Raw genomic sequence first — 15,142 nt, forward strand, 5'->3', positions numbered from 1 at the left:
GTGAGTGTGTGATCTCCCTCTTTGCCACTGGAGAGGCCAGCCTGCTGCTGGTGCCAGCCACTGCACCAGCAGAACACCGTCCCCGCTCCCGGTGCCAAGGCGCTCACCCGGCTCTGCCCGCCTGTCTGTCTGCCAGACTGAAGAGTCCCCATCGGTGACACGGCTGTCCAGCTTCCTGCTGGGCCAATGAAAAGCCTCTTTGACAGCTCTCTTGATTGGCTCGGCTCCCCGAGCGTCCAGGCTGCCGCTTATCAACCGTCTCTGATTGAACACGTCAGGAGATATGTATGCGAATGATCACGCTCGCACAGCAGCATGTAATTGTACACTGCAAACAATATTGCAATGTAAGTTGTGTGCATGTTTGTTTGTTTTTGTGTGTGTGTGAGACAAAACCATAATTGCGTATTGCAATCTACGGAGAAACTAAGAATGATCCGGCCGCCACCCTCCCCAATACTTTAAGTTAACTTAAACAATATATATAATGCATCATATTTCATAGATACTGACAACACTGGGTTTTAGGCAGCAGTCACTTGTTTAAGGTGTTTCCAGGAAGGACATCTATTTTTTTGACTTGTCTACATTCTCCTGCTAAATTAATTGTTGGAGCTTTTGTCTGTTAGGGGTTGTGTGCTCACGCTCCAGTGAGGCTGTTTTACTGGTTTTTACATTTTAACCGCTTCCTGTCTTAAGGATAACATGACACAACGTTTGTGATGAACAGTACCTGCAGACCAACAAAGGCCCTATTCAAGATGTGTTCAGGTTCCCTTCTTGTGTTTGGGGCCTTGGATACATATACTAGAATAACTCAAATTCAGAGTGGAGTGTCTACTTTCTACAACACTATATTTATTTGACTGCTTTAGTAATGAGTTACTCTTCAGATTCAAATGTAAAACAATAAGAAAAACACATGATCAGTTTAAAAAATACAATAAATAGATTAAGATTAAACTAGACTAGATAAAGTTGTGGCCCCTTACAAAAAAGCAGCACGGAGTCGGGGCAGTCGTCATGTTTCAAATGTCTTTAAGTTTCACCAAAACGAGATTATCACCTTGTTTCATTCAAATAACAGAGAAGGTCAAATTAGAGAAAAGGCTGAAAAATAAAAAAATATGTATGTTACAGTTTTTTTCTCCCCTTGCCCATTAATCATCTCATGACCCCCGCAATCTGTGTTCTGACCCTTTTTGCCAGGGCCCCTGACCCATAGTTTGGTAACCATTGGATTTAACAACCTGACTGTAACGCATTTAAAACTAATTCCCCCTTCACTATTATTCATTTTGTTCATCGCACCAGTCACAAGGGGCTGCTTTCCATTTACCATTTTAGCAAAACACCTTCAGTACTTCTTCAACCAGTCGTTCTCCCAGAGACGGTGAGTCACACGCACACGCACACACACGCACACGCACACGCACACACATACACACACACACACACACACACACACACAGTAGGGGGCGGTAGAGACCACTCTCGTAGATAAACTGCAGCAGATCGATGGAGGAAGGAATAACTCATGAGATGTTATTGTTACTTTACGGGCCGTTATGAAACCAGTTACCTGTCAGTCAGTTGGCCACCGAACCTTTCTGGACTCCTTTCTGTCCGCGGAGTCCCCTTAACTGATCAAAGTAGCATTAAAACGACTAAACAGTGATCCATTATCTTAATCCCGTGTAATCCTTCTAACCTACCCGGGATATGAAATAGGAAATGTGGCACACATGCGGCTTCCGGAAGCCGAGGCGAGGTTGTCCAAACAGCCGCACAGAGAGCCCCCTCGCGCCGGGCCCACCGGACAATGACCTGTGTTCCCCGGCACAAAGTGCTCTCTGTGCGCCGCCCCCCTCTCCCCCTCCCCCCGCGGTAATGTGGGGGGGGGATCCGCAGCGTTCACGTCCGCCGCGGCGTTGTGATTAATCACCGCGTTGCAACGCCGCAGCGGACAGTCCCCGAGGGGGGGGGGGCACGGGAGGGGGACCACGGGAGGCCAGGACGCCCCGGGTCAGCAGCATCCGTCGGTAGCAAATGAAAGAGAGGAGGGACGTCCCCCCCCCCTCCCGTCACATCTGGTGGACATTAAGGCAGAGGTGAGAGTACAGCGCGGCCCAACATCCCTCTCGTGAGCTCCGCTTTGAGGTGGCTTGGCGAGCTGAGGTCTGACACATGCAGTCAGTCGGGAGGAGGTGCGCGTGGAGACTCTCAGTGGACGTCGTGGTCCTCAATGTGTGAAGAGAAACGCCACCACGAGTCTCCCTGAAGAAGTAGGCCCATGTCGGGCTTTGAAAGTCATGAAGCTGGGTGCTAACTGAATAAACTCAGCCCAACGTTTATTTATTTTATTGGAGGATGTGTCCTCTCTGCAAAGTGTGGGTCCTTATTAAATTAACAGAACATTAATCTGCAAGAAGCTTTGATGTTTGGTTAAGTTATGCATCGAGCTAAAAGCGGGAAACACCATAATAACAATTCAGATTGTTTCTATTTATGTATTTATTTGTTTCAGTTTGTTTTACAAAGGGAGGAGAAGCGATGTTTTAGACCTGACTGACGTTGCCATCCAGCCCATTAATTTCTCGGGCTCTGGGAAATTGTCGATTTCATATCACGATTCAATCTTATACCAAGATATCGCAAAACACAGTTACGTTGTCTACATTATAAAACAAGCTCAGATTATTGAAATATTTTGAGTGTCTCCATGCACATGTTGGGAACCATCTCATAACTTGCATTGATGCCGCTGAACACTAAAGCTGCGAGCACATACAACTGTTCCTCGGTGGGCCCTATAGACCAGCAGTAAGCCCTACTTCCTTTGTTTCCTGGGAGCGGACCACGGTCCCTTCATAACTCTTGTCGCTCTAAATCAAGGACAAATAATGAGCTGTCCCATGGATGCGCTTGGTGTGGAAGAATTTGGGGTTGATCTGCCATCGCTAAATGTTAAGTGGTTAGTATTGTGCCTCAGCACGAGGCACAGGAAACATGGATGTGAATGTAAGAGCTCCTGGGCTGTGTGTTAAATGGAAATGTCACAGTGATAAAGAGCGCACCTTCCGTGTGTGTGTGTGTGTGTGTGTGATGGGTAGTATAATCTGGAGGCCTGCTGTAAATCCACACCATGACTTACACACACATGCACACTTGGATCTATTCCTAGAAGCAGTCTACTTTCCAGGAGTTTACATTTAACAGTGTGGTGCATTGGGATCCAGCAGATAAAATACCAGATCATATACATTTCTGCACCTATTAAATGCGCATAAAACTCTCACTGAATAAAATAAAAGCAACTTCGCCCGCCCTCTGGGCCCGTATAGCAGCCTGAACCGGAGCTGTTATTTGAAATGAGGCTGTGCAGCGGAGCGCTGGGAGACAGAATGGCTTCTGTAAAGGAGAGCGCAGAGAGAGTCCGACATCCAACATGTAAAGAAGGACCGAACCATGATGCCTGGGCTGTGGAGTATACCTCACGTAATGTAGCATGAATGAAGCCCTTAAAGGTATCGGCTTGCAGTCAATAAACAGGGGAATCGGACGCGTGGTTCAGCAGGAGTTGAACATGTGGGACCAGTCACACACACACACACTCATGCAGCGCCCCGGTCACCCAGTCAGGATACTACTGTGTACATTCAACTTAACAAATCAAACCTCGAGCTCTATGTTAATGTCTTGGCAGGCCGCGGGTTCTTGCCGGTAACACAAAACTAACCAAACAGAACTTTTCCCCCAAAACCAGTAGCAGTCAGAATGGTGTTTGACATTCACAATTTGTGTCTGCTTTTTGTTTCCAGAGAGTTGAATGGCTGTTCATAATCCAACACGGTTTGATTTTCTTCGTCCACGCAGCCGTGCTTGACGGCTCCTGCTGCTGGAGTGTCTGAGGCTTTTTTGACGGAGGCTCTGTGTCGTGTGGCGTTGGCGTCCGCGCTCTGCCAGGCGGCGTGTGTGGTCAACAGGCGGCTTGGAAGCTGTCGGCGAGCGAGAGGGCTGCGGGTCGAGGCAGAAGCCCCCAGCGGTCCAAGTCAGCGCCTCGCCACGTATCTGTTCAGTGTCCACTCTTCACACTTTCACTTCTATTGATCTTTATATTTCTGGCTAACCTCGAATAACTCTTACCTACTGACCGCATGGCATGTGCCTCTTTTATGATTTTCTGCATCCTGCTAAGACACATTTCGACCCCCTCACACACTTACACCTCATCCTTCCCCCCCCCCCCCCCCCCCCCCCCCCCCCCGCCCCTGTGGCCTCGGGGCATATGGTTTAGCTGGGCAAGAGATAAGAGAGATGTGTCAGCTCGTGGCACCGAACAAATAGATCTTTCATTTCCCCCTTTCTTCTCTCTTCCTTTCACTCCTCCTCCCTGCCTTACTCCCTTCTCCGCTCCTCTCCTTTCCTTTTTTCCTTCCCTCCTCTCCTCTGCCGATCTGCTCACCTCTTTCGTCTCTGTGACGTCTGGGTACAATTAGGAGCAAAAAGCCTTCAGTCTTGTCGCGCAGAGAGACGTTGTTATATTTGCGGGTGATGGAGAGAATGGGCTTCAGATGCTCTCTAGGAGCGATGACGAGGGGGGAAACGAGGGGCTCCAGGAGAAGAGACAGATCTCCTCATGCTGAATGAAAGGCCCTCTTTCCTCTGGTAGGGCACATCAGAGGCATGCGCTCCTCGCTTTTATGGAGGGAAAAGTGGTTTCCACCAAACTCTGCTTCCATTTATCTTTGGCTCCCTCGTCCGACTCCCGGCGCACACACACACACACACACACACACACACACACACACACACACACACACACACATCCGCACACATTCCCATTTGTGCAGCACATGCACGCTCCTGCACATACTGTACACATGCTGGCTTTGCTTTGATTCTTGATTGCTTTGGTTTCTGCGGTGGCTTGATCAGGTTACTGTTCAAACTGTGTGTGTGTGTATGTGTGTGTGTATGTGTACGCGTGCATGCGTGCATGCATGTGTGTGTGTGTGGAGAGAGAGAGAGAGAGCCTGTGTATGAGTGTGTAGAAGTCTGATGATGGTTTCTCGGCCAGTGGTGGGAATAACACAGTTCCGGCTTCTATTATTAGCTCTGTGTTCCACAGGCCTGATTCTTTCCCTCTGTCTCCCGTCTGACACCAGCATTTCATTACTATCTGGCTCCAGTGCAGGAACGGCTATCACAGCGTGCTACGGGGAGGATAGCCCCGCTTCATTCCAGCAAGGCTTTTTATAGACTGCCCTACTCCTGCATACATTGTGTTCCTTAGTCAGTGTCAAGGACTCGAGGGGGGGTAATCGCTCCCAGAGCCAGGCGACACACTTACTAGTCTTTCATCATGTTGCTCAAACACTCGCACCAACACACAGTTGGCAGATGCACCCTTGACCGGTGAGTATTTAAAGGGCACAGTCTCTCTCTGATCCTCGCATATCACGCTTAAGTCATTTGAACACAGTGTCCGCTCCCACGCACGGAGACGTATACGCATTCACATTCACACACTTGCGCATTGCACCCAGTTCCTCGACTCCCCCCCCCCCCACCCCCCCCACCTCACTATCGGCTACACAAATTGTCTTCCATTACAGATAAGTGCAGCAGTGATATTGACAGGGTCACGATGGACCGTAGCTGCCTTGACCTTTTGGGGCTACTATCCATTTGACAGCCAGATGGTCAGAGAGAGGGAGAGTTGACCTCTTGTGGGCTCATAAAAGAATGTGCAAAAACATGTTCTTTCAAACATATTCCACTTACAGTTCGAGAACAGTAGAAATGTTGTAGTGGAGGCGACAGGAAGGGATTTGAGGGACATGTCGTCGTCGTCGTCGTGAAAAGGTCTTTTGTTTGCTGCTGAGGAGGAAAAAAAAGTACAAATAAACATTCATGGGTTGTTCTCATTTGCACGTTGCTCTGAATGAGGGTCAGAGGAATTTCCTCGCTAATCACTAATGTGTATTTGTTTAGGTTTGAAAGTGTGCTTTTGCAGTTATGTACATGGATGTTTTGATTGCCGATGAGTCGTACGGCTCTGAATAAAAATAAACTCCCAGGGAAAAGCGCAGAAATCCTACCGTCGCTCCCCTCTTTTCCCCTGTGTTTAATTTCCGACCTGAGACCAGCGAGATGTTAGTTTAGCAATGATGTCGATGTGTCCCTCGAGCTCTGAAGTTAACTGTGAGTTTTGGGATCCTGTGTGACGGGTCCTTTGTGGTTTCTAACTCTGACCTCGGATCAGTGTAAGTTCAGAACTTGAGGCTGTGGAGTGTCTGTCTACAGGGCTGTCCAAGAAAAGTCGTGAGGATTAAAATTTATTTTTTATTATGTGGTCTTCGAACTTCTTGAAGGATCTCACACACACACACGCACACACACACACACACACACACACACACACACACACACACACACACATATTTCCCTTAGGGGATCAATAAAGTACTTATCTATCTATCTATCTAAAGGAGGATGTGAGCTGTTAGCCACGGTTTCCCTTTGTCAATTCATCAGCCTTTATTTCTGGGGAAGAATCCGTTGGGAACCATATTATCTTATCCAGTTACAGTACCAAGCTTTTATTGTTGCAGCAGAACCAGAGGAAGTGGTGATGGTGGGGTTGGGGTTCAGTTAAATCCTGGACCTGCTGGTCATGTCGCTCACGAGGTGCGGCGGCATGAGGATCTGTTGCCGGCTAATAGGCTGAAACGGCTCACTGTAAATGTCACTGGCCTGCTGGGTGGTCGTGTTTGTCAGGTGGTGTTATAAAGCCAACTGGTGCTGAATGGGTTTTGGGCCCGGTCCAGAAAATAGTCCTTAGCTGGCCTTTAGGCTCCTGCTGGAAAGATATCAAAAGATCTGCAATGGAAATTGAAGATTTTCTCAAACTTGGATTGAGTGAAGAATTTATTTGGGCAACTTGCTAACAATATATTCAACTAGCAATAACTTTAAGTCCTGGTTTAGAGTGTTTTCCCCTCTTAATAATGTCAGCTGTTTCTGCATTTTGATGCAGTTTTCTTAGTCGTACATTCAGTAGAGTGTAAACCTGTCAACAAAAAGACATTCAAAGCTATTAAAGAGTTGTACATTTCTTAAATATGATATATGTTGTTACATATGTATCTAATGTTAGTGTTATAATATTTAATGGTTTGATGTTTTTTTTCTTCAGCAAAAATTGGCTGGAAAATCCCCAGTAATATTGTTCCAGTCCTATGACCTTATGTACAATTCCCATGTAGATCTTAAATTAATTATCTATCTATCTACCTATGATTAATTCATTATCAAACATGTGATATATATGTCAGTAATTCCATGCATTCATGCACGTTTATCGTCCTTACTGGTTTTTATTGATGTCTCTCATACTTTGAAACATTATGACCATGAAACAAATTGAATTCTATGGTATTAAAAATGTCTATAAAAGTCTTAACCCTGCAGAAACCCTAGTAAATACTATTTCATTTACTGCCGGTCACAGTGAGAATCCAATGCTAACTCTTTGCGGCTCAATGCAGAAAAATAAATGTTAACTAACTGCGGCGTTGTTAATGGCAGAGAGCCAAAATCACCATGTGGTTGATGAATAAAGTCAAACATCTAGCCTGGAAAAAGGGCCCTGGAGCTGCTGGATCAAACTAGGGCTGAAAGAAAAAAGAGCTCCAGTGCCCATGTTGTCCTGTTTATGTTTAATGTGTAAGGCATGTTAGGCAAGTGTTTGCTAGCATGATAACCATAAGAAATATATACTCAGTATTTATTTATGTTGTTTGTGTGGCCTGTTTTCATACATATGTCCTATCGTTGCTCTCTATCTCATGTCATCTCTCTACAAGTTTCAATTTTATCAATGCTTCTACACACACAACCCGAATACCACAACCTATAGCCTGCACCGTAGGGTTAAAGGTCACCTGTTTTAGGTCTGACCCCAGCGTGACCTTTACTGATGTGATTGACCACTTGCACAAAAGAGCCCCAGTTGACTGTGTTCACTGAGGTTCTGGGCCATCCGTTGGCCACAGCAGGGGCAGATAGGGGAAAGGTTTTTCGAGTCAGGGGTCAGCGAGATGCCACATGCTCGGTCGTCTGTCACATGACTCGGCCCCTCTCAGATGACAGTAGATGGCTTTGAGAGCTGAGCCCCGTCCCCCTTACGGCCCACCACTTACAGATGGATGCAATTCATTCAGGCTATCAGTTCCCCCTGATGAAGGCGGCATGTGACTTATGGAGCAATCCAAATTGGACAAAGTGTTTAGATGCCATGTGGTGGAACAGCGGTGCAATAAAAACCAGTGCTCCTTGGCTGGGATACACTTATTGTATATAAGTTGTGAACAGTGCCATTGCTTATCAAACACATAATTTGCTCCTAGTATTTAGCTGTTTTAAGGTTTGTTTTTCCTTGTTTTATTTGTTGATTTCTAAAAAAAAAATGTGTTAAAAGATTTAAAAAGAATTGAAAGCACAATCGAAGCAAGTTAGATTATTTCTACATCTCTTTTGGTGAGAAAAATAGGGAAAACAAAACATTCAATACTAAATTCCTTTTTCAGATCTCTTGCTGTGCCTGTCTCTCTCTCTCTCCCTCCCTCTCACACACACATATACATATAGAGTGGAGGTGACCCTGTCCAGACAGGATATAGGGCTTAGTTCCATGGCAAAGCGCCGGTGTTACTGCTGAGGAGGTGAAATGTGAGCCAGCTCACTGTCCTGGATCGATGGACTCGCCTCTACTGCTGTCCCAGGAGCCCGCTCGCTCTCTATCACTGTCACCACTCCCCGTCTCTCCCTCTTCCTCCCTCTCGACGCTCTCTGTCTCCATGTCTTCTTCACTCTGTTTCTTCTATAGTCAACCCCTCCCTCCCTCTCTTGTAGTACATCTCCTATGTTGCCAAAGCCAGTGATTACACTACTCACTAACAACAAGTAAATAAGTATATATATTTAAAACTGTGTGTATATGTATATATTACTACATGCTTACACAGACATTCAACCTCATTCTGTCCTTTTCTCGTCTCTCTGCATCCTACACAACCTTTTCCCCCCTTCTCTCTTCGACTTGCCTTTCCTCCATTTCTTTCCTCAGCTACTTTACTCGGTGTTCGTCTTTGTCTTCGATCGATCCACCGCGGAAGCAACTGGTCTGTCTGCCTGCTGCTGAGGAGGAATGTGGCAGGGAAGTTTTTTTTTATCCATATGGATTCAACTAGGGTGTGTGTGTGTGTGTGTGTGTGTTTGATGTTTCCTGGGACACAAGAAGTTCACTGAGGAAGCATGCTGCAACACATAAGCTACTGTAAATCTATGCATACATGTTTTGCATGCACTGTGCATCTTTTGTGAGTGTGCATGTATGTTTATATCATCGTCACTTGTTATAATGGTTTCAGTACTGCCGATATCTGGGAAGGGAATGACAGCTAAAAATAAGTCGGATTGAACAATCAACATCTGTTACATGTACTGACTGGTTAAAGACTGGTTTAGAGACTATATGGCCAAACTGTTGGCTTGTTTACAACCTGCATGATCATCTGGCCCTGAGAGCTCAAACAATTACCTTGGTGAACACCATGTCATCATCATTACATATGATGGTCAAAGCTATTAAACAAGACCCAAGATGAGGTTCAAATCAAGGTTAGATTAGGGGTTAGGGTTAAGCATGTAGTTGTGATTGTTAAGGTTAGGGGCTAGCGACTGCATCATGTCAGCGCCTGCCCCCAGAAGTACAGTACAATCGTGTGTTTGTGTGTGTGGCGATACGCACAGCAACATTCCCTTCATTATCACTCGGGGAACACTTTGCCCCGGCGCAGCAATGACTGCGACCCTGTGTTCGGAGTCCAATATAAAAAAAGAAGGAGAGTTCCCGCCAGGAGGATTTTCCTGTAAACGTCCTCCTCTGGGTGAGAGCCATCAATCCACCTCTGGCAGCGTTCTGCCCGGAAACAAGGATCACATCCAGTGAAAACAGCCCAGTGTTTGGTTTCTACCGCAGAACACGGTTGGACGCCAGTGGCGAGACCTTTACTGCGTGTGTGTGTGTGTGTGTGTGTGTGTGTGTGAGTGAGTGAGTGTGAATGTGAGAAAGTAAGGGAGAGGGAGAGAAGTGAGAGTTAGACACAGGTGAATAGCAAACCCCTTGTATCTAATTTGTTAATTTGCCTGGGAGCGCAGAAAGCCTTGACAGTCTTGCTTTCCAAATGCCGCAAAGCTTTCATCTCACAACACCGTAATTGCCGACTAGTGCCAGTTGCTGCGCTGCATGAACACACAGAGGATGCCTGGTCTTCCCCACACATGTTACTGTGCTTTGTAATGAGTTGAAAACTCCCATCTGTAGCTTGCTCTCTGTTCTCCTTTTTTCTCTCTCTGGGTCAGAGAATATAAGCCATTAATCATCACCTGGTTGTGTGACAGCCCGCGTTTGATTGGAGGTTTGATCCCGACTGTTTGACAGCTTTTTCTTCTCTGGCTGGCGTTGCTGGAGGGGCAAAGGCAGGGGGGCAGGGGGGCAGGGGGGCAGAGGGGCGGGGGGGTTGAACACACATCACAGGAAGCATAATTGGCTGTGAGTGAGCGCTTACTGGATCAGCAGCGAGCTCCCTGACTGAGCGGTGTGTGTCAGCCGCCCTGGACCCCCTCTAAGTAGCCGGGGATATTTTTAATTTACCTCCGACATCAGCCCCCAGGAATGTCGTAACCCCCACCACCCCCCGACCCCCACCTATAGATACCATACTCCACCCCCTCTTTCATTCACTCCTGCTCTGCTTTCCATTATCTTTATTTGAAATGCAGATCTATATTGACTCATCAGAAACACATGTTGGCAACACACGTGCGTGTATGTGCAGATGGTACGTACTTGGGCAACATACATGTGCGCTTATGCACACAAATTCACTTACTTTCAGTTTGAAAGCCGATACGTGGGTTCACTGTAAAATAGGCCCACGGTGCACTCCGGAAATACCTGGAAGTAGGAGCCAGGATGCATGTTGTTTTATCCTGCGCCGCCAGGTCACCAGAGTTCAGCCTTTCTTCACAGGCATACCTCTCTGATTGATCTGGATCGGAACGGAATGGTTCTGCCCTGAGGTACAGTAGATTGAGTTGGTAACTAATGCACAACCAGGTTGGCTCTGGTTGGATGCCTGTCGAAGGAGCCCTGCTGATCAAGCACAGGCCTGCCCGGGCTTCCACCCGTCTTTAGTTCGACGACAGCGACTGGATGCTATGATGTCTCCCCTGGTTTCATTTTTGACACAAGACGGTTTTTTTGGACTCTCAACAAAGCGACAGTATCATGACATAAAAAGCGGTGTCTCGCCGTAACAAGACCCCAATAACACGACTTTTTGAAATACTTGTTCTTGTAACAGGAAGTGTTTATCCCCCACTAATTATGCCCCCGGGAAACCAGGCTTCTCGGAACCAACCAGTTGCGCTCATACATAAACATTCAACTGAACTGCAAAGGCCTTGTTTCGATGCTAAAAGTTTCAGGAAGGCAGACTTCAGACTTAATAGTTAGTGTACATGTTTGCTCTTTGATAAATATGATAATACAAGTGTTAATCTGACATTGTGTTGACAGGGTTGCAGGGAGGCTTGGAACATTTTGAGGATCAAAAGGTGAAGGAAGGCTTACATTTTCCTACAACCCCACCACCAAGGTTACAGGGAGGTGAGTTTTGGCAGGGTTCACCGCCAAGGTGTGTGTGTGTGTGTGTGTGTGTAAGAGAGAGAGAGAGAGTGCCCTGGCTTTATGAACGTCCACCTGAGGAGAGGCTGTTTCCGTTGTCACGGTAAATTCCTGTGCAGCTCTCACAGTGTCAGCCCCGGCAGCGGGCTGTCTTTGGGGTGGTCGCACTCATGAGGCCCCCCTGTTTCATAGCTACTCAGGTCGCCCCCTGCCATGCCTGCCGAAAATAAAGAGCCTCTCTGTCTTTGTGCTCTGGAAACATCAGTGATATACTTGAGTAGCTTGTGTTTCAACAGCCAACACGGATGTTGATCATAAATCTCAAACGTTGCAAACGTATGATGTTTTTCTTGAAGTCATATACAGTTTGTCTGTAAATCTTAAATACAAGTATAGTTAATTGCAGTAGCACAGAAGTGCTCTAAGATCTAGTGAAAAAAAGGGCAATTCAAAACAGTCATCTTTTCTCATTTTAGCACGATTCTAGATAAATTATCTTGTCAAGCACAATTGACCCTTCAATAAGCCCCGCCCCCCAATGCTACTATGTCAAACTGTCAGAGCCACCATAAAGCCCCCGTCACTAACTGCACTCACTGAATAAATATAACATTTTTGGAAAAAAGACAGAAGGCTCTCCATTATTCTTTTGAAGGATAAATCCATGATATTAAACTGGGTGGGAAGTGAAAACAGGTTAAAATCGAGACCGTGAAAATAAGGAACATGACTGTTCAATCAATAAGAATGAGATTAATTAGGAAAATCGGAACGATTGCATGAGAGTCTATGGAGCAGAGCCAGTTGTCGGACTCTGGTCGGAGTCGATGCTATGCTATGATTGGCCACTCTGTGTTCGAAATAAGATATTTCATTTTTTCAGGCTGAGCTGACTCAACCAGTCCATTTCTCTACATTGCCCAATATTTTGCTTGTTTTAAGATGGTGGATTTTTTTTGCAGTGTACCATCAAGGTGCCCTTGAACAAGGCACTTAACCACTAGCTGCTCAGAGTTGCTTAGTGACCAATAAATGAAGACTGGGTATATCGGGCAGCTCCCAGTTGTCAATGCATGGAACTGTGGGAATGTGCTCAAGCGTGCCTCAATTACTTTCCATATATGAATACAGGATAAGCTTGATTGTCGCATAATTTCAGCCCAAGTACACGATTTCTTTCTAACTGTGGGCTCTGGTTTGGAGGCATTGTGCATCAGATTAGAGAGCGATAGTAATCTCCAGCCAATTAGGATTAAAGAACCAGATAATTGGTGGTCTCCTTTTGTCCCCGCGTTCATTATCCAAATCATGTCGGGTGGAGGAGCCACCAACATGCATGTGTGTGCAATAAGTGTTTTATTGTTTTTGTGAACTGGACTGCGGAGGGGAATTGAATGCGGGTGTGTGATGGGGAGGAGGGGTGGTGCGGGGGGTGTTATCTAATAAACAGATTTTTCCACCTCCAGATGTAACAAAGCCAGATGAGGGAGGGGGCTACGCAAATTAATTTCTCATTGCTGTTTTCTTTGTCTTTAACCCCTTCTATTTCTCATTCATGTTGACCGCACTTCCTCTTGCCCCTCAGTACCCCCCGCATCCCCGCCGCTCTCTCAAATCTCTCTCCGTCTCTTTATCCCGGCCTCCCTCTCTTCTTTTTCTCCCTCATCGTCTTTGTCCTATACATCAGTGAATGCAGTAATGCTATAGATACATGACGTCACCCTAGCGGCTGCACTCATTACTGTAATAGCCTGCCGCGTTCTGCTAGGGGAGGGGAGGGGAGAGTAGGGGAGGCCAGACAGATCTTTCTGCTGTAGTCTGCATAGGTAGTGGTTCATCTCTCTTTGTCTGTCTCTCTCTGTCTCATCCCCAACTCGCTTTGTGCCTTCGTCTTGCAACCTACCTTTCCTTGTTGCCCCGATTCTGCGTTTGTCTTTGTTTCTTTTGTTTTCACCCTCACACTTCTTCTGCTATTCCTCTATTTTTCTCCCACCATCTCTGTCTTTTTCAACCCCCCCCCCCCCTTCTCCCTTCGGTCTCTTAATCCCTCTATGGCTTGGCACACACACTTCTCTCTCCCCTTCCTGTCTCTCACAGCATAGTTAGTTGAGTGATGGAGCCTGCTCTTCGCCATATAGTGCTCTAATAACGACCCTGCGGTCTTGATGTGCAGGATGTCTTCCGCCACTAGGACCCCACTGGGAGGTGTCAGTACCACTCTGTGATGGGGGGGTGCGTGTATCTGCGCATATGGTCTCCCATGCGTATGTGTTTCACTGGTAATGTAATGTAAATATCTATCGTGGCAGAGGAGAAAATGGAAGATCAAAGCCGACGGGATATGGGAGAATAGCCGGCTGTGTCTAAATGTGTCTGGTCTGCAATATCAATAATGAGCCCGAAGTGTTTAGAGACAGAAGAAAATCCCAGGAGGCCCCGATTCAAATATGAAGTTAATAGACGCAGTTGATGAGAACATATGAGAGCATTAGTTTGTGAGTTTCCATGTGCCTCTGGTAACACCGCTTTTCATGCATTTGTGAATTTGTCCGGCAATATTGGAGAAGGGAGGAAAGCAATTGAAAAGACAAATGTGAGTGGAGCCCCTCAACTCTCAACGGGGCAATGAGAGATGATGGGTGGTGACAATGCACCCTTCAACGAAAAATGCGCTTCCTCTCCACCGGCCCTCCACCTCTTGTCCTCGGGCCCCCTCACAGCTGAGAACCTTCGAAGGCTCCAGGACCCCACCAAGTCGCCCTCCACAAAAATGGAGAGCTGTCACCCTGGGCTGCCTCAGCCATTGAACCCCTCTGCTGGGCCTCTGACCAGGAGCCACGGGAAAGCATAGGGAAACTGTAGAAGTCTTTTCGTATGATGTGGCCTGTAGACCGGTCTTGATATAAACCAAATGTGACAACAGCAAATTACCGCCAACGAAGGGCACAGAGGCCTGAGGGAAGCGGTCACACAGTGGACTGCACAATGACTAGTACAAAGCTACTGTCCAGCTGCATTAGCTGGGTCTAATATTTACTTTGCTTGCTCTCTCCATCTCTCAGTCTCTCTGTCTCTTCTTCCCTCGCTGCTGTCATCACTGCTGTCATGCTGAATGAAGCCGGAGGATGCTCCGTTTACTGGACACAATCGGGAGAACTGTCAATTATTGATCTCACGTGGGATTAATTTAGTATTTTCGAGTGAGCTCTTTCCAACTGAATGTTGGATCAAGGTTTTGCTTTGCTCACGCCACGCTGTGACCGTTGTTTGTCTGCTATTGATCACAAGCAGACACAATCAATCCTGGTTGTCTTGCCGCTGCGGGAAAGACACATAAGTCATTTGAGCATTGCAGGAGAACTGGCCCAGAAGAAGTCTGACCCC

This window comes from Cyclopterus lumpus, chromosome 24 (genome assembly GCF_009769545.1).
Source record: "Cyclopterus lumpus isolate fCycLum1 chromosome 24, fCycLum1.pri, whole genome shotgun sequence".
In the NCBI taxonomy this organism is placed as follows: Eukaryota; Metazoa; Chordata; class Actinopteri; order Perciformes; family Cyclopteridae; genus Cyclopterus; species Cyclopterus lumpus.